This window comes from Schistocerca serialis, unplaced genomic scaffold (assembly GCF_023864345.2).
Source record: "Schistocerca serialis cubense isolate TAMUIC-IGC-003099 unplaced genomic scaffold, iqSchSeri2.2 HiC_scaffold_963, whole genome shotgun sequence".
Taxonomy (NCBI): Eukaryota; Metazoa; Arthropoda; class Insecta; order Orthoptera; family Acrididae; genus Schistocerca; species Schistocerca serialis.
Genome location: NW_026048588.1, coordinates 10,001 through 15,000, shown reverse-complemented (window position 1 = coordinate 15,000; position 5,000 = coordinate 10,001). Strand labels below are relative to the sequence as shown.

General features: G+C 52.1%; 1 non-coding gene across 1 annotated transcript in view; it reads left to right on the top strand.

Moving 5' to 3' along the window:
- Positions 1-3,319: 3,319 nt before the first annotated feature.
- LOC126453807 (small subunit ribosomal RNA) overlaps positions 3,320-5,000 on the top strand; it is a 1,905-nt gene continuing 224 nt past the window's right edge. The window contains exon 1 of the ribosomal RNA XR_007585081.1: positions 3,320-5,000. This exon is cut by the window's right edge and continues 224 nt beyond it. This is a non-coding gene — a ribosomal RNA (small subunit ribosomal RNA).

The following is a 5,000-nucleotide window of genomic DNA, read 5'->3' as shown; positions in this document are numbered from 1 at the left end:
ACCTATGTTGTGCCTTAACCTAACCTATGTTGTGCCTTAACCTAACCTACGTTGTGCCTTAACCTAACCTACGTTGTGCCTTAACCTAACCTACGTTGTGCCTTAACCTAACCTACGTTGTGCCTTAACCTAACCTACGTTGTGCCTTAACCTAACCTACGTTGTGCCTTAACCTAACCTACGTTGTGCCTTAACCTAACCTACGTTGTGCCTTAACCTAACCTACGTTGTGCCTTAACCTAACCTACGTTGTGCCTTAACCTAACCTACGTTGTGCCTTAACCTAACCTACGTTGTGCCTTAACCTAACCTACGTTGTGCCTTAACCTAACCTACGTTGTGCCTTAACCTAACCTACGTTGTGCCTTAACCTAACCTACGTTGTGCCTTAACCTAACCTACGTTGTGCCTTAACCTAACCTACGTTGTGCCTTAACCTAACCTACGTTGTGCCTTAACCTAACCTACGTTGTGCCTTAACCTAACCTACGTTGTGCCTTAACCTAACCTACGTTGTGCCTTAACCTAACCTACGTTGTGCCTTAACCTAACCTACGTTGTGCCTTAACCTAACCTACGTTGTGCCTTAACCTAACCTACGTTGTGCCTTAACCTAACCTATGTTGTGCCTTAACCTAACCTATGTTGTGCCTTAACCTAACCTATGTTGTGCCTTAACCTAACCTATGTTGTGCCTTAACCTAACCTATGTTGTGCCTTAACCTAACCTATGTTGTGCCTTAACCTAACCTATGTTGTGCCTTAACCTAACCTATGTTGTGCCTTAACCTAACCTACGTTGTGCCTTAACCTAACCTACGTTGTGCCTTAACCTAACCCATATTGTACCTTAACCTAACCCATATTGTACCTTAACCTAACCCATATTGTACCTTAACCTAACCCATATTGTACCTTAACCTAACCCATATTGTACCTTAACGTAACCTAATTTGTGCCTTAACGTAACCTAATTTGTGCCTTAACGTAACCTAATTTGTGCCTTAACGTAACCTAATTTGTGCCTTAACGTAACCTAATTTGTGCCTTAACGTAACCTAATTTGTGCCTTAACGTAACCTAATTTGTGCCTTAACGTAACCTAATTTGTGCCTTAACGTAACCTAATTTGTGCCTTAACGTAACCTAATTTGTGCCTTAACGTAACCTAATTTGTGCCTTAACGTAACCTAATTTGTGCCTTAACGTAACCTAATTTGTGCCTTAACGTAACCTAATTTGTGCCTTAACGTAACCTAATTTGTGCCTTAACGTAACCTAATTTGTGCCTTAACGTAACCTAATTTGTGCCTTAACGTAACCTAATTTGTGCCTTAACGTAACCTAATTTGTGCCTTAACGTAACCCATGTTGTGCCTTAACGTAACCCATGTTGTGCCTTAACGTAACCCAATTTGTGCCTTAACGTAACCCATGTTGTGCCTTAACCTAACCTATATTGTGCCTCAACCTAACCTATATTGCGCCTTAACCTGACGCACGTTGTCGCTGAACCTGCTCTGTAATTGTTATGCAACTCGTTAAATTAGTGTAGTGTTGCCTAACCGCAACCCTCGCAATATAGTTCGCTATTCGCACTGCCCGGTCCCCTGTGTATCGCGTCATGTTAAACACCTTGCAGGTGTTGCTGACTTTCCACATGCTCCTGCTATACACTGTAATGTGGATAGCAGCAGGACGTACATGCCCCCCCCCCTTCCCCCCTGCCTTCGCAAGCTGGTCGTTGAGAAGTTTGCATGTTCAATGCCCTTCGCATGCCGACGTACTCAGCCTACGTTGTGGTACGGCCTGTCACCTGTCCGCCGATGTACGCAAAACCCACAAACTGTACTGCACATTGGTCCGTATGTACTGAATGATACATCGTGGCACATGTGTGACCGTACGACGACTGCGCCTAGCAACGGCAGACCATACAGTCCAAATATTGTGCACGCAGCTACGTGTCGTCTCCCTATAAGAGCTGGATTGCAGTGTGGTACGCCATTCAGACGTGTGGGAGGAACGGACGCCCTGGATGGCGATCAGCATGAGCAGTCTGTTGATGTAGTGGAGCGTGTATTCGGACGTAGTCGTCTCTTCTCACACACCGTGATAGCATGTTGCACCGCGTTCCACATCTGCGACATCCTGCAGAGGCCGGCTGACAGTCGTTCGCGCAATGGACACCGCATACGTACGGGGGCTACCTTCCACGTGTTCTCGAGGCGTGCACATGTTGTTGCGTCTATGTGGGCAGACGTAGTGTGTTGTGACACCTGACACAGGCATGCAATACTCGTTGCAAATGGCGATGGACGTCTACGTTTGCTGGTGACGTTACGCAAATGAACAACAGGTAACCCGTTGTGGTGCGGTTGTTCTCGCTAGAGGTGAATCAGTGTTGGCGACGATCGGTCGAGCTATTAACCGGTTGTTTCAGGGATACCCACCATGCCCACGAACGTGAAAGGGGACCCACCATGCCCACGAACGCGAAAGGGGATCTGGGTGTGAGGCGATACGCGGCGGTGGCTGGGTGGGGACCGTCCCCGGCCGGTGAGGGGGGGGCCGCCCGGCGTGCTGGCAGCGCGGTGCGTGGGCGCACGCGCTACAGCCGGCTGGTGGGGGCGGCCAGTGGCAGGCGCGCCGGCCGACGGACGCGGCAGGCGGCGCAGCTGCGCGCCGGCGCCCCCTGCTCGCGGCGCCTTGCGGCCAAAGTAGGTCCTCGCGGGCCCGGTGCGAAGCGCGGTGGCCATCTGCAGTGTGCTGGTCCGATTGAGGACTGTGTGCGCTGAGGATGCGCCGCCGCCCGGCGCTCGCGCCGCGACGCCGTCTGCTGCTCGGTCGCCCCAGCGGTTCTCGCAGGTGGTTTGTATCGCAGCTGTGCGGACGTGTTGGCGCGTGCGCTGTGCTGGGAGAGTTCGCTTCGGCACCCAAGTGGGGCTTTTGTCCTTCTGTGGCGCTGGCGTTGGAGCTGCCGGTCACCGTAGGTGGCGCGTGTTGTCTCCCGCCGGCAATGCCACGACAGCACGCTCCCGGGCCTCTGTCGGCAGCGGCAAGCTCAGTTGGGAGCACGGGTGGTCGCACCTAAAGCGTCTACTCGCCTAACTCCGGGCGATTGCGCCTCTCTCGAACCCGACCAAGTACTTAGGACGGCGCTGCGCGCCGCCGGGACCTGAGAGGGTTTCGAGGTGTGTTGTGCAGGGGAGCTCAGCCTCCTCCTGTTTGCAGAATAATTGAGCGGACGCTTGCGTGTTCGCGCGGGCCCCCGGGACACACTCCCGGGCGGCCGCTGCTCAGCTCTAGTTGACGCAGCTCCCTGGTTGATCCTGCCAGTAGTCATATGCTTGTCTCAAAGATTAAGCCATGCATGTCTCAGTACAAGCCGCATTAAGGTGAAACCGCGAATGGCTCATTAAATCAGTTATGGTTCCTTAGATCGTACCACGTTACTTGGATAACTGTGGTAATTCTAGAGCTAATACATGCAAACAGAGTCCCGACCAGAGATGGAAGGGACGCTTTTATTAGATCAAAACCAATCGGTCGGCTCGTCCGGTCCGTTTGCCTTGGTGACTCTGAATAACTTTGGGCTGATCGCACGGTCCTCGTACCGGCGACGCATCTTTCAATGTCTGCCTTATCAACTGTCGATGGTAGGTTCTGCGCCTACCATGGTTGTAACGGGTAACGGGGAATCAGGGTTCGATTCCGGAGAGGGAGCCTGAGAAACGGCTACCACATCCAAGGAAGGCAGCAGGCGCGCAATTACCCACTCCCGGCACGGGAGGTAGTGACGAAAAATAACGATACGGACTCATCCGAGGCCCCCGTAATCGGAATGAGTACACTTTAAATCCTTTAACGAGTATCTATTGGAGGGCAAGTCTGGTGCCAGCAGCCCGCGGTAATTCCAGCTCCAATAGCGTATATTAAAGTTGTTGCGGTTAAAAAGCTCGTAGTTGGATTTGTGTCCCACGCTGTTGGTTCACCGCCCGTCGGTGTTTAACTGGCATGTATCGTGGGACGTCTGCCGGTGGGGCGAGCCGAAGGCGTGCGACCGCCTCGTGCGTGCTCGTGCGTCCCGAGGCGGACCCCGTTGAAATCCTACCAGGGTGCTCTTTATTGAGTGTCTCGGTGGGCCGGCACGTTTACTTTGAACAAATTAGAGTGCTTAAAGCAGGCAAGCCCGCCTGAATACTGTGTGCATGGAATAATGGAATAGGACCTCGGTTCTATTTTGTTGGTTTTCGGAACCCGAGGTAATGATTAATAGGGACAGGCGGGGGCATTCGTATTGCGACGTTAGAGGTGAAATTCTTGGATCGTCGCAAGACGAACAGAAGCGAAAGCATTTGCCAAGTATGTTTTCATTAATCAAGAACGAAAGTTAGAGGTTCGAAGGCGATCAGATACCGCCCTAGTTCTAACCATAAACGATGCCAGCCAGCGATCCGCCGCAGTTCCTCCGATGACTCGGCGGGCAGCCTCCGGGAAACCAAAGCTTTTGGGTTCCGGGGGAAGTATGGTTGCAAAGCTGAAACTTAAAGGAATTGACGGAAGGGCACCACCAGGAGTGGAGCCTGCGGCTTAATTTGACTCAACACGGGAAACCTCACCAGGCCCGGACACCGGAAGGATTGACAGATTGATAGCTCTTTCTTGATTCGGTGGGTGGTGGTGCATGGCCGTTCTTAGTTGGTGGAGCGATTTGTCTGGTTAATTCCGATAACGAACGAGACTCTAGCCTGCTAACTAGTCGCGTGACATCCTTCGTGCTGTCAGCGATTACTTTTCTTCTTAGAGGGACAGGCGGCTTCTAGCCGCACGAGATTGAGCAATAACAGGTCTGTGATGCCCTTAGATGTTCTGGGCCGCACGCGCGCTACACTGAAGGAATCAGCGTGTCTTCCTAGGCCGAAAGGTCGGGGTAACCCGCTGAACCTCCTTCGTGCTAGGGATTGGGGCTTGCAATTGTTCCCCATGAACGAGGAATT